General features: G+C 43.3%; 1 long non-coding RNA gene across 2 annotated transcripts; it reads left to right on the top strand.

Moving 5' to 3' along the window:
* The first annotated feature begins 10,162 nt into the window (after positions 1 to 10,162).
* Positions 10,163 to 24,143, top strand: LOC130602261 (uncharacterized). 2 transcript variants are annotated; one of them, XR_008972862.1, is made up of 4 exons: positions 18,288 to 18,875; positions 20,223 to 20,282; positions 20,673 to 20,750; positions 22,293 to 24,143. It is a non-coding gene; the product is annotated as an uncharacterized LOC130602261 (long non-coding RNA). The 2 variants fall into 2 exon arrangements; XR_008972863.1 differs by lacking the exons at positions 18,288 to 18,875; positions 20,223 to 20,282 and adding an exon at positions 10,163 to 10,276.
* Positions 24,144 to 24,412: the final 269 nt, after the last annotated feature.

Raw genomic sequence — 24,412 nt, 5'->3', positions numbered from 1 at the left:
GCTATGCTTGGAAGATGACATTCAGTGCAATAAGAGTGTACAGCAAACCTAATATGCTCCCTACGGAAAGGGCTGAGGTGTGTGTCAGTGAATGCATCCTATCATCTTATCTTTGATCCCTTCTCTTTAGTAGCTGGGTTTTTCCTCCTGGTGCTGGGAGGTTCCACCTTCTCCCAGATATGTAGGCATCCTTCCTCTGTGGCAGCGTGCAAGCAATGGTGCAGGAAAGGTCTTTGATGAGAAGATTCCAAGAGCAGAGAACTGTGACTGTCTCTCTGGGACACACTGATGACTGGTATCAAAATCCCAACCCTCAAATCCCACCCTGAACTTTCAGGGTGTATTTATTTTGGATGCCGTCAGCTTAGCTACATCAGTGCAGCTGGAATGAGCCTTTCAGAAGGTGATGCACAGATCTATTTCCAAGTAGTTTGCACTAGACTTTGTCTGGACGTGTTTGGGTTTTAATGCTTTCCCAGAACACTTGTAAATTTTTATTTCTGCTGAGAGCAGGAGAAACGAGCTGCTGGACACAGAATCAAGTTGATTGTCTACAAAGTTTAATGCTGTTTTCTTGCTCTATTATTTGGCCATTCTGTGTTTGCGCAAAACTCTGTTTTAAAGCTCACTCGGAGCTCCCGGGCTGTGCAAGGAAGAGAAGGGGGAAAAGCTATTTCTTTGCTCTGCCAAAATATACAAAATTTTATGTACCATGATGGAAAGTTGAGGTGAAAAGGGCTGGATCTGAGACAAGAAACATTTCTTTAATTTTCTCTACCTTTTTTTTTCTAACAGGATTTGCTGTTGCTTTGAAAGCCTCCTGCTATTTTACAGGCAATAAAAAAGAGAGACTGAAAACATTTATTTCCTGAGACTTGCTCATTTCTTGAGCTCTCTTAAACTGCACATGCCTAGCGAAGAGGAGGGATGGCATGAGCCCGCAGACCCTTCGTTCAGCTGGGGAGACCAAGATTTGCCTGCCTGGTCGTAGTAACTGAAAGTTTCATTCTGCTTTGTAGCCCTTGTCCTAAGCCCTGTGCAGCCCTGGGATCCCCTGAGGACGGGACCTGCCTCCCTGAGGCCACACGAGCTCCTGGGTGCTAAGACAGCCGTGTAGGTGAGCAGGCTGCCACCTCGATTCCTGCACTGATAAATGGTCTTTGCTCTCAGGTAAGCCAAAATTGTTCAGCCGTCCAGATGCTGGCTGGTGTCAAGAGCATCCCCCTGCTTGGCCAGTAATGTCACCAAGTTCATCCAGTGTCATCCAGCTTCCCATGGGCTGACAGGTGTCACAGGTACAAGCGGCAACAGATCTTGAGGTCTGTCCCAGCTCCCCAGCACAGAGGCGCATGGGTCATCTCCTGCAGCACTGCCTGCTTCCAGGGCTCCAGTGGGATGGTGACCCTGTGCTTGGCTTCTCCCAGTGAGTTTTGGTGGCAAATCCAGGTCACGGGTGTGGAGGCCAAACCTGCAGCTGTACATTAGAGTTCACAGAGCATTTCAAAAGCATGTGCTGTGAATGAGAGGATGTGTGAAATCAAAAATATTTTCACATGATTCTCATACAGTTTAGCCTTCCTTTGACCTACAGCTTTACTTTTACTTACTGCCATTATTTTTGGCTGAAAATTACAAAGCTGAAAGAGCATCTGCTCCAAATAATGCCGGTCAGGCTTCTGGATAACAGCTCAGCAGCTTCCTGCCAGGAGCAGTTGCTGTGGCTTCTTGATTACTCTCAAGATGTATTTGATGTTTTGGGGAGGATAAGGGAGTATTGTGAGGAAGATAGATAGGAAATATTTGTTTGTAGAAAGCCTGAATACCAAAGGCCCAAACACCTTAGCTAGGATGTGTTTAAGAACTGTATAGTTTGGGTGAAATCCTTCAGGGGCAAAGGACACAATACAGCCTTTAAAGATCATTAAACAAAGACGATCTTTTGGAAAACTGACTATCAGATATTAAATGAGTATGAAATAGGATCAATCGGGAGGTGTGTGCGCTTAAGGAATCCACATCTTTTAATATCTAAAAACATATCCTTTTCTCAAGTGCCTGTTTTTTAGACATGAGCCACCTTGCTTGTTTGCTTTGAACAGAGAAAAGTCAAAAAACGTTTTCTTCAGCTCCCACCAGGCAGGTACTAAACACGTCAGAGCAGTCCCTGCAGCTCAGAAGGCAGCCCTGCTTGCCTGCACTCCCCAGCCTCGGAGGTGCTGTGTTAAATATTCTGCACAGCCTGGGGAAAACATCCCCCCCTGCAGCAGACCCTTTCAAGCCTTGCTGCCAAGCAGCAGGCTGCCTGACCTCAGTCTGCAGAGCTGGCCAGCAGCGTTGGCTCTTCCAAGATAGGCCTGGCTTGGCTTTGGTTGCTGTGGTCTGTTTGCCTCCCTGCAGCACAGGTAGGCAGGGATTACTAGGCAGTGGGAGGAGCGCTGCTGCCGCAAGCAGACCAGCTACCTGCCCTGGTGTCCCTGGCTTGCTCACAAGGTCTCTCCAGTAGCAGTACACTCCCAGCTCCTCTCTGTTTAGCCTAGCCAGCAGCAGGATCACTGGTGGCGTGGTTCTCCTTGCAATGGTGCCATAGGATGGCTGCTGGGCTCCTGCCAGCCCCTGCCTGCTCCCTCTGCAGCTCTCCTGTGCTGAGCTCCCCTTCCTGGCTGGGCTCCAGCAGCATGTCTCATGTTCAGCCAACCCCAATCCCTACTGAATGCTTTAATGCGATGTTTTTCTTCACTTCTAAAATGGTTGGCAGCTCAGCCTCATGAATCCATCGGTGGTGTGCACCTCTGCCCCCCAGACACATGAATGCATTTAGACCTCATGTACCATCAGCCTTTCCTTTTAATGAAGTTTTATTTTGGGCAGAGGACAGGGAAGCAATCCCAGTGGCTGGGCAACTGCACCACTTCTTGCAAGTGGAGGAGACAAGTTCTGTTCCTGGGGGGACAGCTCTGGCTGGCCTGTGCCTGCTGTCCCACACCAATGCACATCTTGTCCCTCCAGGCTGCACCTCGGTTTTCCTAGGGGCAAAACCAAAGCTCCCCATCTCCTCACCTTCATAGTCTTTTGACCCCAAACTTTACATTCTAACAACTCAGAGCTTTAGAAATGCATGATGGAATTTTCTGTTTGAAATATAGGGCTTTAACTGGTGTCTTCATTTGTGGCTTTGACTTTAACAGGAGCATGGCTTTCAGTATGTGTGTGAGCACGTGCCCTATCACACAAGCAGAGCAGTGGTGAGATGCACACTACCATGTATACTTGAACCTATATTTTTCAGCTTTTTTTGTATCTGTATTTTAGCCTCTTGAAATTTCTATAACTAGAGGACAAAGACACAACATGACCAGGAGGGGTGGAATTAAATCTCAGCTGCTTATTCACTCCAAAATATTTACTAGCAAAGATAAGTACAGACAGAAGCTGTACAGAAGTTAAAATACTAACTTTCAAACAGAGTAAATGGGACATCAAAGTCTGACTCTGCTCCTGCTAAGGTTCTTGGCTTCAGTGGCAGAAAATCCCAAACTGAATTTCTCCTTTTGACTAAGAAGGGGCAATGGCAAGAGCTGCACCTTTGTCACAGTCCAGTGTCTCACTGCTGAGTGTGTGACTTGAACTCTCCAGCAATAGCTGGAGACTGGAGGTCACAGAGTCTGCAAGCCTGGGGTTATTGATGGGATCTTGCGTACACAGGCCCTGTGCTGGTTTGCATTGCTGTCTGATGGAAATGCACAGCAGGTTCCTCGCATTTCCTGGGTAGGGTAGGAGGCTCTGGTTTTGTCCCGATTTACTTGCCTCCTGGTATACTGGATGACTCTTACATGCTTCTGAGCATTATTTCTCTCCTTTACTTCAGTTCTGATTATTCCTTATCTCACAGGACTTTATTATCTGTTCAAATGGTTAAACAGGAGATTAAATGGTGGGGAAAAAAAAAAAAGACATTGAAAAACAAACCTCTCCATTTTTTGGCTGAATTCCCTTTACTAAATTATCTGGGGTTTTATGTGCTATAGTGGGTCCCCAGGCTCCTGACTTATGCTTCAAAGTGTTAATGGGGTTTCTCTCACTTCTCTGCACTCTCCCAGCCACCCCCTAGCCAATATCACAGCCTGTCCATTCTGAGTGGTTTGGATTTTTGTTGGGTTTGGAGTTGGTTTTGTTTTGTTTTTTTAAGGCTCTGTTTCCCCACTGTAATAATATTAGTGGAGCTTCATTAGTGCTAGCACACCTGGGCCCTATGGTTACCCCTTGGCTATCTAAATATGTACACTGAACTTCACAGCCTGCAGATCATCAAAGAAATGACAAGATGGAACTCAGCAGATTGCCACACTTTTGAGAGTATGTCACTAATTTACACCTATTTGTAAGGAATAAATATTTTCTTGCAATCATGTTTCTCAGCCTGAAGGCAGACAGCTGAGTCTTTCAAGGATAAAACTGATATTGCAACACTGGGCTACAAAACAGGAAGTGGATTTCTGGGATTTTATGCGGGAGCAGGCTGAGGCATGCCAAGAGGTTTCATCCAAGGTGGATGCCTGGAGGTTACATCCTCATCTGGAGTGTTTGGAGTATGGGAGTAAACAGAGACCAGCCCTGAGTTAGGGATGGCAGAGACCAGCCCCGAGTTAGGGATGGGGTGGGAGAAATGCTTTAAGAGTCACTCACCCAAAGCACGATCCCCCATTAATTAACAGGAAGGTTTCCACGTGCTATACATTCCAAGAGGCTTTGCTTGGCAGCCTTGTCAATCATTCCCAATGCACTGTAAGACAGGAAATTTGGGCAGCTTATAATTCTTTGTTGCCTACTGTGTATTGAGCTTTCGCATCTGCTCTGCTGCTGGTGTACCAGGCAAATGATTTAATGGGGCTGTTTTGCTTAGTAATGTGGGCATGTGAACAGCTGGCAAAGCCAAGCCATGTCCCTCCTCCTCCCATGTGCTGTAGAGGCCAAAACCTTGCTGAAATGTTCATTTTTCTAACATCCTGCAAGACATGACACAGCCCGGTGTTCTGGGGCCCATTGTGCACAAAGCAGCTGCAGGTGGTGAGAGGGCAGATTACAACAGCATCAGTTCAAATCTTTGTTTTTATACCTGTACCAAGAAGCCTACAAACAATTATCCCCTGGGTTTGCCATGAAATGAAGCTCGGTATCCACAGGGCAGTGAAAAGAAAAGGAAAAAAAAATGACAAAAAAATAATATAAGGGACTTGTTATTCCCCAAACCATGCATTATGAATGTACAAAACCCACAATTAGAGTTGCACTCTCAAGTCTGCTCAGAAAAGTCTAAGCAGAGCATGCAAAAGAGGTTATTGCAAGGGTATGACATCCAAAGCAACCTCAACCGGACTCTGTAGTGACCTACATAATGACCACAAATTTTCTATTTAGGCCTGATTACTTCAAACTGAGCTTTAAGGAGCAGAGGGGGAATTTTTTGTTTTTTTCCCTGTTCCTTTGTGGCACTGCTGTGGGCAGTTTCGGTGGGAAGTGGCTGGACAAAGCAGCCTGGAGATGCTTTGCAGCCACAGAATGTCTCCAGAGGGACATGGGGATAGTCAGAGCTATGCAAGAGGTCACCTGCATACTGCACAGCTCCTGCAGTACATCTGGTACTGGGCTGAGGGGGTGCCTCATGTAACTGGGATGCATTGGCGAACATGGAGCTAAATTTCCGATTAATTCAGTGATTTATAGACTGTGACAGACCCTGCACCAAGGGCTTCTGTGCTTTACATGAGCTGCACGCCTGCCTCAGTTTCTCCCCAGCTAGTGCCATATTGAGCAAAGGGTGCAACAGCACCCTTTAATGTTCAGGTTTGTGGTGAGCTTTAGGATACAGGCAGCCAGCTTTAGGATATGGGCAGCCAGCTCAACTACCAAAGCATCTCCTGCTGCTGTAGCACTGCCTCATCCCAGGGAACAGTCTACAGACCAGGGAATCCCCCCGTGCAGACCGTCAATCATGAGAAGGTGGCAGGTGGTTGAGTTCTTGTGTCACAATAACTCCACTTTTGTTACTAGAGCTTGTTTGTAGCCTATATAATCATAGCAATTAGATACAACCACTCTTAGCTGCATAGCTTAATTACAACTAATGCACATCATTTCAATTAATTTTAATTATATGGAAAATGTGAAGAGTCTGTTACTCCATTGTTAAAATCATTTGGGGCAAACAAGACTAAAGTGCTAAATTTCATAAAGGACCTAGTTATTAATTTTAACTCACTAATGAATGGATGTGTTTCTAAATTCTCCAAAGATGTAGTCTCTACTTGAAAAGTCAGTGCTGTAGATTTATTGATATACTGTCTTTCAAAGAGAGATTTAGTCCCAGCTTTTAATGCAAAATGGAAATGCCCCATAATGCTGTCTCAAGCAATACTTCCACAGAAGTCATTTCATGTTAATTAAAAGTAACTACCTTAAAATTAATATCACTGCTGTTGAAATATCACCATGTGGACACTCTTCTAACAAAATAAATGTGGGTATGACCGCTTACTTGGAATAATTTTAGCTTCTAATTAATCCAACAATTTTCTAAGACATTGAAATCTACTGCCTACAAGCACATTTCTATTTAGTCTATGAAGGAAAATGTTTAATGCTGCATGAGCAAGTTTGGAAAGTCTTCTTTATGATATGTACTATTTTTATCTGCTCTTATAAATACCACTCCCTTAGAAATAAAATGTTTCTGGAGTTTGCTACATTAAAAGGAAAAGAAAACATAGCAGAAACTTTGAGTCCTGTTTTAAAGCATAAAAAGGTTTATCTTATCTAGAGCAACCGGTACAGGATAACCAGTGTTATCTTATCACCACATATTGATGTCAGGGTTTAAAAGGACTTGAGGCTGTTATGCTACACGGAGCAGAACTCCTACACTGATAAACACTGATAAAGCTGCACTGCTCTAATCTAAACTACACCTTCTTTCTGCCCCAAATACACTTGAGAAGAGCCAGAAGCATTTTTCCTAGCACAGCACAATCCTCTGAGTGAGGGTGGGCTCCTTGGCCTGCTTGTGCTGCTGGGGAAGGTCCCTGAGCATAGCCAAGGCTGACAGCAGCCTCAAGGAAAAGAAACGAAACCCATTTCCAGGCTGAGCTTTGCCCATGGCCATTGCTAAGCTCCAGCCTTACAGGAATAACCTGAAACAAAGGCATGGGGTTTTGTCAAAGGGCGATGTCCATGTGAGAAGGTAATGAATGGGTTTAAAACTGATTACCTTCTCTAAGTGGTAGCAGCTCACACTTGGCAGTCCTGACTGTATGAGCTTCAACCCTTCAGCAGCCTGGCTGCAATCATGTGTAATTTCTTCAGGAAGGGATGTACAGCCTTAAGGCCTTTGCTTGAAGAAAAAGAGATATCCATAAAGTGAATCAGGTCCTGTGAAGTGAGAGCTTGTCAGGCGTGGGATGCTGGCTGAGAATCCAAGTTGCGTACATGGTCTCTTCTTGCCTGAGTAATGTAGATGCCCAATGACTGACCTTGATGTAATCTTCCTGTTTTAAGCCATCGAATCAGCCTTCCGGAGGAACATGGATGCCAGTTAACAACACAGTGATATGAGTGCCCATCCCTGCTAGAAGCATGTTAGATATGCTAGGGGTCTCGCTTTGCCCTGCATGGCCAGCTGCTGTGCTCCAACAGTGCTCACCCACAAAACCACCAGGCTTTGGACATGGCCTGCAGTTGGCCTAAGTTTGCTTCAGGATTTGCTTCAGGGAAGGGGCTTCTCTCCAGGCTGTGGTAAGGGCACAGGTGTGACACTGATAATAATGGGTATGTTGGAGCCAGGGAGATACCAAGTCATGGACAATGTCCCTGTGTCACTTCTGTCTGCACACAGCCTTACAGTGGGAGTGGTGCAGTGCAATGAGACAAAGGGCAGGAGGATGTACAATAGACATAAGGATGTATAAATCTGGGAACCAACATAAAAGCTCATGCTAAGGACCAAAGTACAAGGCTGAGATAGTCATGCTGCAGATGTTCAAAATGTAGTACATAGGACACCCTCATATTCTATGTATGAACTCCGAGCGTGACACCTCTTGCCTGCTTGTGCAATTCCAATTAAATTTGGGTGCATTAATCTCTCTCTTCTTAACAGGAACTCAGTTGCTTGCTCCCTCTCACCTCCATTTTCTGCCAACTGCAGATAAAACACCCAGTCAGGCCTCTGCTTATTTGATCCTAAGGTGAAGCGATCAAACAAGCTTGCAACCTCACTGAAGGATCACACAGAATGAGAAAAGGGGCTGCAAGGCAGATTAGTGAAATCGCTTCCATTACAGCTCTAAGCACAGACATATGATGTCTCGGCAAGTTTCTTTTACAAGCCTAACTTTCCTCCCTTTTCTTCAGTTTTGCTGTGGTGTCAATGTCTCCTTCTCAAAGCACTCAGGATAAAACCCCACACTTTAGAAGCATAGCAGCCATGAAAGGCCTGATGTTGCACTCTACCATAAGCTGGACCAGCTTCTTTTATTTCACTAGAGCTGCTTCATCCAGACATAGATGTCACGACACATATGGTACAACATATATCCCCTCTGTGTTGCCTTGAGCTGACAAAGTGTGATTCCCAGCCATGTGGCAGCAGAGCCACTGCACTGCAGTCCTAGGGACCAAGATTCTACTCACTTTTTCCATGCTTTTTTATAAACAATAGGTGGCAATTTTACCAATTAAGTGTGTGGGGAAGCAGCGAGTTTGGATCAGATGCACACAGCAGCTGCCACAGCATGACTACGCAGCTCAGAGAGGCTGCAAGCACTTAAGCAAGAGAGAATTATCATAGCGCAAGATTAGTTCAGATATCATAAAGCACTGTTCCACTTCCAACAGCTCCCCACCAGGAACTCTCCACCCATCCCTGCAGTTAAGATGTGTATCTGTCTTGCAGTGTTAATTGTGCTGGCCTGCCACTTTGTGTGGTTTATGTAGGCGGCCCAACTTAACAAACCTGGGCAGTAAGGGCATTCCAGTGCTGGGCTGGATAGTTCAAAAATGAATGTAAGGCACGTAGTTCTGCTGAATCTGTGGTTTAAAGCTTCTAATTGCTAACTTTCATCTTTTACCAGCATAAATAATAAATGTGGCATGTTCCCCATTTTCCATCATCACCACATTATTAAAGCAATAAAACAATTTCAAAGGTGTGGTTATCATAAGCTAATGGCACCTCTAGGGGATTAGTAACACCCCAGGAGACTTCTTAGTCTTAAAAAAACCGATACCCCCTGTCAGTCTCTATTAGCTCAGTTGTGTGAGAGTGTGCGCACAGAGCTCCTTGCTCATGCTATGCCACTCGGCACTCAGGACAAGTTAAGTGACACAACTGCAGGCATAATTAGGTCAGGAGATGCTTCCAGGCAGACAATTAAATAAAAGAGAGGAACCCTGCAATCACACACAGCTCAGATCATGTATACTTGCAGGTAAACCAGCTGCAGCTTTTTTTTCAACACAATTCAGAGCAAAGGGAAAGTCTCGCTTTTTACAGGAAGAAATGGTGAGCAAGTGCTGCCAGGATTGCAAACAGCTCTCCTTGCTGCACACCTGAGGGCGTCTCCTCAAGATCAGGCTAGTCAGGAGGGAGTAGGTGACTTCGAGGGAGCCATTCGCCTGCCTGGAAGCATGGGGTTTGCAAACCTGTGCTGACAGCAGAGCTGTCTGAGAAGATGAGTCTGCTGCCTGCCACACCAGGTGATTTGGGAGCACTCCCTACACACAACTGCTTTGTGGATGTTCCTCCCCTACCTCCTGCCTCCCCACAGTCCCTGTAATCTTGGTGTGACATCACTGGGGGTTAGGTTAGTTTTAGTGTCTTCTGGGGCATTAAGACCAAGCTATTTAGCACATCAAAACAACAGTACTAGCAAACAGACCTTCATTTAAGGTAATTACGCATCAAGGAGCCTGTCTTATCTTTCATCTCCTGTTTATTTTGCTAACAGTCACCCAGATTCTTTAAGTAATACCTTCCCTGCTATCAGTTATCAAAGCAATGGTGGAGGTGGAAGACAGCTGAATGCACTAAGCTCTAACACAGCAAAAGCTTCACAGGTGGGAAGAGGAGGAGGCGCAGCTGAATAAGGCTGAATACGGCTGCTATCTCTGTCTTTGTCTGTCTGTCAGCAATGCTGAGTTGAGAGTCCTGATCCTACAGGACTTTGTACAGCCTGGAGCAGGGCTGGGATTTGAAGGATGCTCTGTCACACCATAGAGGCTTCAGGTGAGCACAAGCATTTGCTAATTGCTATTGTAAATGATTACAGTGAATCTTCAACTCCCACTGTGCCCACACTTGGCTATCATCCTCAGTAAAGATAAAGGGGGCAAGGGTGGGAGGATGTAGAGAATGAGCATAAACTAAAGCACAATGACCTCAAAGATCAGTATCAGGCTAAGAAAGGTCTTCAGAGACACATTTCTCTTCTCTCCCACATGAAGGGTGTATTCAAAGTCTGTGGCAGTCAGCAGAAGGCATTAGTGTGACCAGTGCTTCAGTCCCATCTTCCCAAGAGTGCACTGGGAACTGAGCTGCTTGATCCCACACTTAGCTTTAAAATAATAATGGAAAAAGGAATCTTAGGAACATTTAAATGTCTATTTTCACCACAGAACGGCTGGGGGGGGGGCGCTATGTCAGGTGACAGTGAAGCAATGGAGTACCTGAGTTAGGGGAGATGTATTGCTAACTGGATGGTCTTTGCTGTGATTGCTGTAAGGACTTAATCAGTCAATAGCCTAGTTGTAGAGGTAAAAATCCTCTTACTGTTACTCGTCAGAAGAATACACTACATGGGTGTTGTTTCTCAAGTGTGTTCAAAAGAAAAGGGCGATGAAATGCCTTGAAATAACAAGTCCTTGGAGTAAATCATACTGCAGTGCTCAAATTGCAAACCTACCAGGAATAAGAGTGAACATAAGATGCAGGATCTGTCTCCCTATTGAGAAAAGAGCAGAGGGAAATGGAATTAGCTTTCACTGAAAGCAATGCTAGGACATGGAAGTAGAAAATAATGCAAGTGTGCTGCATAGCCATCATTCATTGCTTTGCCAGCAGGCAGCACAGCAAGTTAGCACTAAGCCTCCTTCTCTCCTAATTTCTTGGTCAAATGAAGCTGGACAGTCACTGGGATGTACTAGCTAGCCACTCTTGGCAATTTTGCTGTGTGTATATCCTTCAGTGTAAGTTTTCTCATCTGATTTAAATGGTGAGCTTTAGGGCTGTGGCAGCCCAAGCCTCCAGTTCTGCTATTTCTCCAAGAGAGATTGGATAGTATTTGACCTGAGAGTATCAGGGTCAAAAAAAAAAACACCAAAGCGTATTTGGATGAACTACAGAAATGCTGACAATGGGATGTGTGTTTCAGGGATGCAGTCTACATATGCTTTCACCCTGAATTCGGTACATGGATAAAACAAAGGGCAGAAAACCAGACTCTGAATTCATTCACCATCTGATTTCATTCTGTTGTCAGACATGACTGCTGCCATTCAAAGTTTTTCATTCCTTTTATGGGCATATTTATAGTATTATGTCCATGAATTAAAGGACAAGAAATATTTTCTGCCGGTTACAACTAAGCAATGGAAAACTGATGTTATACAGACAGAAAACAGGGTGAAAATTAAATATCCAAACACATTTCAAACAGGAATCAATAGTGGTCTGGAAGTTACTGTAAGCTTATATTTAGTAAAATAAAACAGGTGGCTGATAAGCAGAACAACTGGGAGAAATATTTTGGGTTTTATAGCTTTTTCATATGTGTCTGACGGAAAGAGTAATTTAAATCCTTTTGGATATTGGCACAATCATGCAGATGACAAAAGCATGAACTGTAAACAAAGGACTGCGAGAAATGAATGCACTGTGTAACAGAAGGACATCCAGGAATGTGTAATTCATTCATAGTCTAATACAAAGAGTAAATTGGGATACCAGAGCACTTTGCTGACTCCATTAAATAGGGAGATTCTGAATGCACCTGGAGGAATAATACCAAAAAAGGAGCTAGATAGACTAGAAAGCAACAAAATACGGAGATTTAATGTGGAAAAACTGTAAGTAAATCTGTCTAGGGAAAACTAATCCAAAACACAGATGTTCTCCTGGAGAGAGAAACCCTGAAAGCAATCATGTTAAAGCAGACAAGGAATGACAACAGAGTTAATGGTAAGTCCCTGGCGCAACAGGCAGCACAAATCAGGATGGGGAGTTTGCTTGCGTGCACTGACAGCCCACTGTAGCCACTGCAGAGCACATCGCTGCTGTAATCTTGTGCTCATGAAATGTTAATTCTAGCAGTGTGATCGGCAGAGATAACACAAAGTGGAGGCAACTGTAAGAAGTACAACAGAATTATGACAAGCTTGGAGGAAACAACTCATATAACACGTACTACCACTGGGTAAGGTGTAAGATAGGAGATAAGCCCATTAATACTGAAACTGAAATGTTAAATGTTCCATCGCATGGCAGATGTAAAAACTAAACAGAAGACTAGAAACCTAGTGGCAGATCATCTCTGTTCCAGAGTTCAGGTGTCCTCAATCATTCATCTTGCAATTTCATCTTAAAAACCTGCCCATGACTGATGGTCAGAACTCCATTCAAAGGCAACAACAGAAAAGGTTCTGTCAGTTTTTCTTAAGAAAAAAAGGTTTTTCTTAAGAAAGGTCACAAGATTATGGGTAATTAAAATGTCCAGACACAAACTCTCAAAAATGTTGTTTTATACTCAGAAAAGGAAGTATTAACCTTTTCTGGGCAGAAAGGCCGCAGAAGACAGCCAGTGTTGGCAGTTCCTGGTGGTGACCAGACTGGTGCTTTCCTACCAGTGCCGCATGTAAGAACTGAGGGTGTGTTTGGGCACACAACAGCTTGGGCACAAAGGTAATGCTGCCACATTGTGATTATTGCAGATGAGATTTCCTGTCCTGTATTGTCTCCAATGGATATTGTAGGTCCCAGAAACAAGCAGGTTAGGCTGGGCAGTGATTCCCCATCCACAGGAATATGTGCTGCAGCCAGCACTAGCTGCTAGCTGAAGCTTTTATTTCCAGAGATGGATAAAATCCAATTTGTGAAACGAGACAGTTGTTGGCGACACAGGACAATGACAGCCACTGAGGAGCATTTCTTTCCGCATTTTGTCTAGGAGACCGCCTGAGGTCTTGAGAGGGTTATGGGGAGGGATGCTCAGGGTGCCCAGGGGTACCCAGGCCCCCGGGCTCCCCGAAGGCTTGTCTTCCCACAGCTGCTGAAGACCCACATTGCCATCTAGTGCCGAGGAGCACAAGCACAGGCGCAGGGATCGCATCCCGCTCCAGTACCGGGCCCGGGAGCCGAGCAGGGGCTCCCCGTGCAGGTCATGGGGCCCCGCTCACTCTGAAACCGGTAACTCCCTTCACTTTGGACGATGAAGGCGGGGGAGAAAATCCTACGCTGTTCTGCCAAGCCCCAACTTTGCGGTAGATCCTGCTTTGCCCCACAGATGCTAAAGGACTCAGGAAACAGGCAAATAGCTTTGCTTAAGCTCAAAACATTATAGATACTAATGATCTCATGGTAAAAATGCTGCAAGGTTCAGCAGTGATTGAATATCTAATATTTATATATTTCCATAGAGGTTTGCGTGCTGGTATACCTCCTGCCTACTTAACCTCAGCCTGGCTGCTGAGGCACTGCTTTGCCCCAGAAGCTAAGCAGGGCAGGCTGGGGTGCGGGCTTAGGTGCCCACAGGAGCATCAAGATGCTGCAGAGAGCTTTGGTTATGTATTAATAAACCATGGCAGCTCTGGTGAGAATTGGGGTGTCAACCTTCCTGTCCTGGCCAGGCCCAGCTCTGTAGCTCAGCCCTGCCAGCTGCGGTTTGCCTGCAGGGAGAGGGGAAGGGGCAGAAGCAAGGCAGAGCAGGTTGGGTCCTGCCTGTGCTCCTGCTGCAGATGCTGCGTGTCAGTCCTGGCAGTGTGCTGCTGTTCCTGTGCGGTCTGGAACAGCTGCTGCTTCCCACCCAGAGGTGATCCCATTACAGTAGTAAACGCCTACCTCCAAAAGAATAGATTGTAATTACAGTATTTTCTGTGGCATCCTTTCATGCCAAGCACGTTTGTATACACAAAGGGATGTACTAAATATTTTTGACGGGACTTCCCACCATAAGAGATTGAACTGTTAAGTGTTATTATTGCGTGCTACAAGAATACCTAGAAGCCTCAGGTGAGACAAGGGCTTCACTGTGCTCAATAGAGTATACATGTTTAACAAAACTCAGTCTTGTCTGTGCAGAGCTGGCAATCTGATTGGGATGAGACAGAGGAGTGAGCAAGCAAAACAATTTCCTCCACATCATAAAGCAGTGCAGTAGCTGACGCAGGTGTCCTAAGTTTCAGTTCACCAGCCAGCCTTCTCGATTAAATGTTGTACATGGTGGAGTTAGTTTGTTTATTTTTCAGACTGTAGTTATGCCCTTGTAACAAAGGACTCTCAGAAAAAACAGTCCCTTCATGGTTTCATGGACTCATTGATAGAAGAGAGATCCTGTTCCCTCACCTTCCCTTCTCATGCCTAAGTGAGAACTTTGCAAAAGAACTTGGCAAAGACACAGAGAGCTAGATTCACTAGTGGATCCAGGAAACCATATCAAGCAACTTGATGAGAGAGGGCAGTTGTTGAACTTCAGCAGTGAAGTGGCAATCTATGACCAGCAAGAGCTTGTGGCTTTCCAGCAGTGTAGGTACAACTGAGCTTTGCTATGGCAAAGATGAGGTAGAAAGGAAGGTCAACTTGCTCATGCTACAGGAAAAGTGGCTGGAAGGGGTAAAGCTTTGGGCCAAGTGTCCTCCTTGCATATCTTGGTCTTCTGCCAAAAGGCCTCAGAAAGAAAAAGCTACTCAGAAACACCAACTGATTGCAATCTGCTCTTCAGCTATCACTCAAGTGTACATGCGCTGAAGGTCACTCATCAAGCGATGGGGAGCAAATGTGCTGCTTTGGGAGCTGAAAGTTTGCATGTGTTCAGAAGACTGGAAGAACATTTCACCCACAGGCCATTGAACTGCTGCTGCCTGGCACAACAACATTCACTGGATGAAACTGAGGCCCTGTAAGCAGAACAACCTTTTACACAGCAAGCAAAACTTGAGAGACCCAGTCACTGTAAAATCTTGCTTCCCCTAATACCAGTATCTCAGTGAAATCTGTTTATTTTAAGACTCCTGTATCATAGCAGATCCCAGAGCTGCATTTTCTCTTGGAAAGAGGCAAGGTTTTATGTAAAAATATTAACTTTTCATGACATTTAGTCTCCATTTCTGTACAAGCTTTTGAACTCTGTCCTTCTGGTGCAGATAAGGACCAGCTTCTCCTTCAGTATAATTCTGCCTAAGACCATGCATTTACACTGGGAGTCAATTTTGTCCATACGGCTTGTGATTCTCAGGCAGAGGCTTATTGACAAGCACTTGCTGAAGATATTTGCATTCAGCAGGCTCATAAGCCACTGAACATCTGTTCTCTTGTTAGCAGCCTCCTCAGCGTTTGCCCCGTAGGCAATAATCTACAGGACAAGTTTCCCAGCACCTACACTACTGTAGGATAATTCTTTAACTAAATGGAAAGCAAAGCCCAAGGCCCTGGGAATTCGCTTTTGTACAATAATCTTTTGTGTGCGTACAGTGGAAACCAGAGGATTATGGAGTCAAATCATGAGAATTCAGGTCAAGTGAGATTCAGGCGGGGAGGGAAAAGATGACAGAAGCACCAGTGGGAAGGTAGTGATCCCAGGAGAAGTAACGTGACGCTTGCAGATAAGCCTGTTCTGCTGTCATGGTTTAGTTTTACACATCAGTATTAAAATTTCTGAGCATTGCTGAAGATCAGCTCTCCCTTTAATGCATGAGGTTCTTTTGCATTGGATTTTTTTTTTCTCCTCTAGCAGCTGCATTGTATTGGAGTATCCCTGTGTCTCAGTTATTTTTGTGTGCCATGCCTCCATTTTCTAGCTCTTTATTATTTTTTTGCAATCTGAGAGTTGGTGTATTTAAATCTCCTTCCTCCATTCAGCTCCTTGGTTATTTTTCTCATTCTTGCACACTTAGCCTGGATCAAGGATTTCAAAGATCCTCCAGATACACAAAGCAATTCATTTATCTCCCCTGGACATTTGCTTAATGGAAGGAAGGAAGGAAATGTCATTAAAGAAAAGCACTATGAAAAATGTGATGCTGCTTTTTCTCTTTCTGGCAAGGGAATGATCTGGATATCCAGACCAACACCCAGAAACTGTATTCAAATGCCTGCCTGCTCTTCCTACAATGTAGAAAGACCCAGCTGAATCCAATCGGCTATTTAATGTGACCTTGGCTGATGAAGGCTGCTGGGCAGTGACTGCTGAGGAAATAGTGGAATAGAAGGTGTTAAATTAGACATGGATGTAAGCAAAGGAGAAAACAGCATCAAGGAAAATTCACAAGTCTTCTGCAAAACTGAGCAGCTCTACTGCTTATCTGAACGTGAGGATTTTCCTTATCTTTTTAAGATGGGCAATATGGCTAAAAGGTTGTGTTTTACCTGTGGCATAAAATCCTGTCTCAATGGCTGTATATGAGACTTGGAACAAAACGTCCTCTCTGCTGCCTCTGTGAAATCTAGCATGCTAAGCAAGACAGGACAAAGCCACTGCACAAAGCAGCTCCATTTTCCGCTTTGCAGTGGCGGTGGGCACAAGAGTAAGAGTCTGTAGGTATTTAGACCATAAAAGTGCTGCAGGCTGCAAAATGCAGGGTTTTGTTTTGCTTTGTTTTGTTGGTTTGTTTGTTTGCTGTGGGTTTGGGTTGGTTGGTCGGTTGGTTTTTGTCACAGCATTTTACCACTTCTAGGAAAAGAGTATATGAGTCTGCCTGGACAGGAACTCTTCATTTTAAGAGTCACATGTGATTTTAATTATTAATTTGTCTTACTTGGTGTACCATACATTTACTCACTGTCAAGTTATTTGCATAGGGGTCATGGCCTAAGTTAGCCCCACACACAGGCTGTGTCACTTAAGAAGAGATAAACATTTTGCTTCCCTGTCATCCTCTGCAAGAGAATATAAACTTAAAGCCTCTCACAGGCAAAACCAGAAATTACCTTGTTAGTGCTTGTTTTGGTTGAAAGAATGATCAACTTGTAGTCTAATAAGTAATGTATATTATTGCCCTAAGGAATAACACAATCTTGATTGTTGCAAAGTCATAGATGTGTGAGGAAAGACCAGAACTAAGGTTGTTCAATGAATCATAATTCAGTCTTCCTCAGTGTGTGTTACGAAAGCCCTGAGCTGTGTGACTACATCCTGGTTTTCCTAATGCTTTTGAGATATTCTGTGTTCTTGTTCTTTTCCTTTGTGTCCCATTCTTAGTTGGTTAGTTCATATGTTCCAGATGAGCACAGACTGCATGGTGGGCCAGGGAGGGGGGCAGGAGGGATAATATTCTTCATGGGGAGTAACCTACAGTTTGGACATCGTATTTTAAAAGTGTGGTACAGAGTACAGATGTTATGGGATGTATTAGCTTGGTCTACAGGGAACTACATCCTGTATTGGATGAAATGGTTTGACCTCCCCTATTGAAATGCTAATGTTTGTCCATTTCCTCCAGCAAAGTGAGTCTCATTATTTCTCATTGTAGCCTACATTTACCCTTCCTCCAGTCTACACCACTCTGACCTCAGAGTTTCTGCTTTTCAAATATGCACTTAAAATTTGTCTGCTATGCGACCATTTTATGAGGTGATATCATGAAGTATAAGTATGTGTTCCAGCTGTGTTAGTGACCCTGCCTATAAACCAAGGAGGCTGGCTAAGCACACTCTTGCCCTCCCACTTAATGTGACTCAAGACAAGAAGATGCAGTGATCCAGGGTGCAAAAGTGAAAGAGAGTGAAAAATCCAGATTAGGCCCTGGGAAAAAAAAAACCTCTAAGTGAAACTGACTTTTTATCTCCTTGTGTCTTCATGTTGACACTACATTAGGAAGGCTGACATCAGATATCCGCAGAGGCCCAAATCCAATTTTGAATCAAATGTAAAGACCAGCTTGTAAAGGCCAAGAACGAATTGCTTCTGCCAGAAGAAAAATTAGCACAGAAACAAGCTTATTTTCAGAGAATCTACTGGAATAACTACCTGATGCCTTAATAAGGATTGTCCTTGTCTGATTTTTTTTTTTTTTTTCCCAACTTACTGAAAGTTCAGGCTTTGAAATGACCACTCTGTGTAAGGAACACATCCGTCCCCAGATTTGTTGCATGCAGTAATCTGTAGTCAAGGTTACTTTAGTTAGCACTGAGATGGGCTGCCCTTTTTATCTTCTGGGCCTGTTTTAACACTAATCCCCAAACAAATACTTACAAAAGCTAAACAGATATGTGTCTGTCCTACTTGCTTCCATTTACATGTGAGAAGCTGCAGAGATTTTGTGCCTCTTAGCTGTCATGCTATTTCTTAGTGCCAAGTTCTCATATTGCTTCACTTCTAGGCCATTTGCTCTTGCAGAAGATTTAGGTCATTGGATTTTCAACCTATTTTGATTTGTGGACCCCTAAAAATTTTTCCAGCAGTAGTGCAGACTCCTTTAGGAATTTCACATATGTCAACTGCTGTCTGGCACATATGAATTTGCTTTTTTCTCAATCACTTTTTGCAGACTCTTTAGAAGTTTTCCATGGGCTTGCCAGGCTCTACAGACCATAAACTGGAAACTAGTGATTTAAGTGAGCTCTTTGAACTGTTACTCCTCCATGTATACATTGCTGTAAAAGATGAGAATGACATAAAGTGAGTAACATCAAGGCCAATGTTTTGGGGTACTACGACTTTCAGTACTTTTACAGTCTGTCAAACTTGAATGCAGGGTGTTTAAGCAACCAACATTCACATATGAAAAAATACATGGTGATGGTGTACCAACACCCACGTTGTCCTGCTGTCTTAGTGGCTTTGAATGCTGAGCTGTGGGTGTTCCAACACCCCCATAAATCATAATCAGTTGCCTCCAAAGCTTTAGCTATCAAATGCTACATGCTTTTTCGCTTCTCTAAGCCTAGCCCAAATAATGGTCTACAGCATGACTTCTTTAGATTGAGAGCAGGTTTAGGAGGAAATGTGGGATAAAGTCCATTCATAAATCAGCTTTCTCCTGGCATTGTTTTATGTACCATACCATGAGAACTACTACTCCTTTAGAACCCACCAAATCCTCTCTCCCGGCTGACGGAGTGCTATTAGTAAGCAACACCATCCTTACCATAGTAGACTGAGGTTGCTAGCCTTTCTAGCCCTAGTATTTATACAGCATCAGAGTACTGTTATCTTCTCCCACTCATCACTTTGCTATTGGTGAACAACATCGAACAGCTTAGAACTGAGGAAAGACTGCTGTTAATTATTTACACTGCTTTAGCAGCTGCATGCCCCAGTATTGACCATGTCTCTGCTACATGACATTCAGCACATGTGAAACAGGTGGAGGGTCTATATGCCAAAGATCACCCAAGTTAAGCATGCAGCAGGAGATAACAAGTGGGTATCAGTGATAGGTGGATGGAACAGTACATAAGATAGTGTATTAGCCTACGGTCTTGGCATGCCATCTAGTCAGCCAGTGATAGGTGCTTTTGTAGGTATCAGCAGAAAAAAGCTTTGAAGGATGATGATTTCTGTAGCTGTTACAGAACAGTTTTATACTGGAGGAATGGCAGTTTTTGGGGAAAAAGCTTATGGTAGTTGTGATAAAATGTAACAGAGTTGATAAAGACTGGCAATGTGGCTGATTGGACTTAAGCTCTGACTCCTAAAAGTGAATTTAAGATGATGGGCTGAATGGGCATAAGGTCAAAACAGGTCTTGGAAATGAATCAAATAGCTTTTTCCTTACTGCAATAGAGAATGGTGAGTCAAAGCAGGGATGTACATATAAAGTGATCTGGTCAAAGCAGGGCACTGGCTAGGAAAAAGAATGAGGCAAGACATCAAAGAACAGAAACAGAGGAGAGAATAATGCAGCAGTGGCGATGCAAAGTGAAGAGAACCTAGTTAAGAGTTCCAGCATGGATGGCAAGAAAATATTATGTATCTTTTTTGTCACACAGGAAGAAACTATAATTGTGTACATTTTTTTACCAGGAAGGCCCAGAACAAGGTCCAAGTTGAAGATGACATCCAACTTGCATTTCTTCTTCTTTAGTTGGCATCTGTTTTAAACCTACTATTCCCTAGCCTGAGACTGATCTCAAGGTCACTATTTTGATTCTACTCTTTTCCCTCCCGCCAAGAGGTTTATAGAGCTTGGTGATCTTTATAATGAAAGTATAGTGCCCATCAGCTGATACTTCCAGATTTTCAATTTTCTTTTTGGCCTCCTAAGGCTTTAATATGAAACCTTACATCTCACTGTTCATCAGAGCTACTGCTCCTGAATTATTGTCGATTTCCTCTTAATATCCACAGCAGGGATTTTTAATAAATCAAATAAAAAAATAAAAAATGCTGTCCTATACCCCAGAGTTGATGGATCTGAAATCCTGCCAATGATAAGACAGACAAGATGTTATGGGACCTTTTGTTTTTGTACAGGATGTAGAAGACAGACTCCTCCCTCTCTCAGGAGGCAATAACTAAACCAGGTTAATGAGCAAGCCTGCATCTCCAAAGGTAATGCAAAATAAAAATACCAATGTGTCTCTAGACTATGCCATTGAGAGAAAACAAAGAACAGGATAAAATATTCCATTAATCCCAGTGTCTAGCCAGTAGATGATGCAATTTAGGGCACACTATCATTTACAAAAACAATGACTAGGCTTCTAGGTATGTACTGCAGGTGATATCTAATTCTTATCTACTTGTCTCTGGCTCAGTATCTACACCAGTTAATTTAGAGATCATTACACTGTACAATATGTAAAATAAAAATAAACCTCATTAAACATCTTGACTCTATGTTGCTCAGCCTGCTGCTCTATCAGGCTGTGATTTAAAGACCTATGTACCTCAACAGCTTGGGAGGAGGAACTGTACTCAGCCTGTCATTCCCATTTCCTTCAGTTTCCTTTTCTGCCTCTACATTCCCTTTCTCCATATACATCTTGAAAAGGGGATCTGTCCCCCTTGTACCAGGGCCAGTACTTCCTGGGGTTGTTGTACAGCAGTCACACAATGCATTACAGGGATGTTCACCTGAGAGGGGATCTGCAAGGCAGAGTACCTGGATGGGTGAGCTGCTTATCCCAAACTCCACCAAAGTGTGCTCTCCTTCCCCCAGAAGAGCTGATAACTTTCAGCACCTGCTTTCCAGGAAGAAGGCTTGGAAAGCTTTAGCAATTGCTACAGCTCCCTACATAGTCACAGAAATCACTTCAAGCATTCAAGCGTTTGGTCCATGAATTCATTGTGCTTCCACCGCAGTGCAAAGTTTTGCCTGGTCTAGACAAGTGATCATATTTTCAGGTGATGCAAAGTTGCTTCTCAGTGAGTGCCATGGTACTGCACTGGTACGTGCAGCTGAGAATTTAGTGAGGTGATTTTTTGGTATAATGAGCATCTCTTCTGTATACAATGTTAACTGACAGCCCCAGACGCGAGATTGCTTAATAATAGATTAATACAATATTTAAGGGTGGTTTTTTTTTTTCCATTCTGAAGATGTCCATGCTTATATGATGCTTCAGATTAATTATGTTGGTTTTCTCTGCTAGCATTGGCTTTTGATACTTATCTCAAAGTAAGAAAAGTAAACTTACATTTTCAATTGAGAGGACCATGTAAGTATATATTAGGGATTTTTGTCTTTTACTATTGGAGCATTATAGAAGTTTTCTACTTAAATAATTATCCAGCAGAGATTTCACTGTCAAGTAGAAGATAACCAGGCACTCTTTCAGTAATATTTCTAATGTGGTAGGTGAAAGACCCAGAATAGCTGGACTGTGTGATTATTTTAACTGCTGTTTTGGTATATGAAAAATGTGAGCAGTGAAATGTGGAAAAGGTATATATTTTATTATATTACTTCTCAATGATTTTCTCTCGCTCCTTTGCCTGGAAACAGTGATTAGATTGATTTTTCTCATGTAGCAAATAGACTTCCCTAAGAGTAAAGTGGTCACTTGTTCAAAGCAAAGTGTCTGGTTTAAGTGATAGCTCCCTATTTTCTGAGCCAGTGAAACTTCTGCTCTGCTGTAATGACATTTACAGACATCCTACATGGGGCTGACATTCCCTGCAGACCTGTAGAAAACCTGATGACACTCCTGATCATTTTTCCTTCAGCTTTTCCACATCAATTTAGTTGTGTGCAGGTTTCTGCCCTTATTCATAAGCCAGTTGAAGCTACATAGAGCTGTCACTGCACTTCTAACTTCTTCCCTCCCCAAGGTCTCTTTCTTTCAAAGGCTGAGACAAATGTATGTCTCCACTCAGCCACTCTTAAAGCTCTCTTCCAAGAGATGTGTCCTAGCTGAACTTAGCAGAGAATGTATATGACATCAATTGTAGGACCAGTCAGTACTGTTCCTGACTGCAAAGAGAGACACTCACAAATGAAGAGCTGAGAAATTTCACTCTAAACGCTGGTGCCTTTGGCTCAGGCTGGAGGGGTGCATCACTCAAGCTACAGAGAAATGTACAGTTATGTCCTTGGCGTGGATAATTTATATATTTTTAGTTTCCAGTGGTGTTAATTTGGCACCCCCTGGAGGAAATATATTTGAAAACACTTACAGGAAGGAAATACTTTAAAAATCCCCTTTGATAAAATTGATTCTTTAACTAGACTGTAAATTTTCCCAGTTATCTATGGAGAAGGGAGTCTGCAGAAATATTCATGTAATTTTTCTGTAGGCAGTTTTTCATCCTGAGATAATACATGCAATTTTTTTCTTCCTCAGACTAAACACGTCAATCTAAGACTGTGACTGAAGAAGTGCTGGAGAATTTCTTGAACATCATGAATTAAATGATCAAAAAGAAAACTTGGAATGTCACCTATAAATGACAAGAAGAACCATTAAAGGAATCTGTGTGAACCTGGTCCAAGCCAGGTAAGAATCAGTATACTTCCTCACTCTCATGGCTAGGGTGGGCTTATGCCAGATAAAATGGGGGAAGACCTTACTGTAGGGCTGTGCCTAGATTTACAAACCAAACCAATGTCTTAGAAAACCTAAGGCTATTAGAAATACGTCAATTTGCTAATTAAGTGGAATTGCTTTCTTTGTTAGACAGAAATGGCCATCTGCTGGGCTTGCAAGCTAGCTACAGAGTTTGATGCTCAGAAACTAAAAAATGCCAAAGGCAAAAATTTAAACCGCTTTGCCCATCCAGGCTGCAAGAAAAGAAGGACATAAATAATGCCAAAACGTGTATTTTAGACAGCTTTAAAATTCTACTTGAATGTAACAAAATAATGTGATGTTGGCAATTTCCAAAAAAGAAATGTCAACAAGCTGTTTTAATTATTGTCATCTGATAGCTTTCTTTAGGAAATACCTGGCTGCATTTACAATGTGGTTTCAAAGAGAACTGGCCATGTTGTCTGCCAGTGCTGCATCCAGAGAAGCTAACCTGTGAAGTCTCAGTAATAATTGCATTATTTTTGATCTCTGTCAGCTGAGCACAGAGCAATCTCTTCTTTAGTCCTTCTGGCCTAGCTACAAAGCTCAATCGTGGTCCTGGCTGAAAGGAACTTTTTCCTGGGAACTGCTTTGTTTCATTAGCTCCAGCATGCATGCTTTTTGTGTGTTGGTTTTGTTTGTTTTCCCAGAAGGTCCTCTGAATTTCCCAGGAGTCCTTCCTTTTGACCTAAACTCATTGCTGCATAACCTCGTAACTCACGGGTAATTCAAAGGCTTTGCAGTGAGCTAATATGGAGAGAGTCACACCACAGGAACTGCCATGCTAGTTTCCTCTAGATCAAAAGTCTCCCAGACACTAGCAGTGATCAGAAATGGATCTCTAGATAAACAGCATAAGAAAAAGGACATAAATGATTCTTTTCCTGTTCCCTTCTCATATGGTGTCTCTGGCTGTCTTCCTTTCTCTAGGAGATAATAATCAGGGGCTGGCTGCTTGACTCAGAAAACCCTTTGTGTTAATAGTGCATTTCTCACTTACAGCATGGCAGGAACACAGATTATCTGCAGGACTGGGCTAGCAGTTACTTGGAAATGCCTGACTAAAAGGCTGTCCTTTCCATGTTTTCTTTTACACTACAAAGCTGTTTTTCCTTCCCACAGACAAACAGCCAGGAGTAGGAAACCACAACTGAAGATGGCTGTATGATAACATTACTCTTTCTGGTTTAGGATGATGTCTAC

This window comes from Pezoporus wallicus, unplaced genomic scaffold, assembly GCF_028554395.1.
Source record: "Pezoporus wallicus isolate ANWC-B61680 ecotype Strahan unplaced genomic scaffold, APGP_CSIRO_Pwel_v1 contig_8047, whole genome shotgun sequence".
NCBI classification, from domain to species: Eukaryota; Metazoa; Chordata; class Aves; order Psittaciformes; family Psittacidae; genus Pezoporus; species Pezoporus wallicus.
The sequence above is the reverse complement of the archived record's forward strand: the minus strand, read 5'-3'. Positions and strand labels throughout refer to the sequence as shown.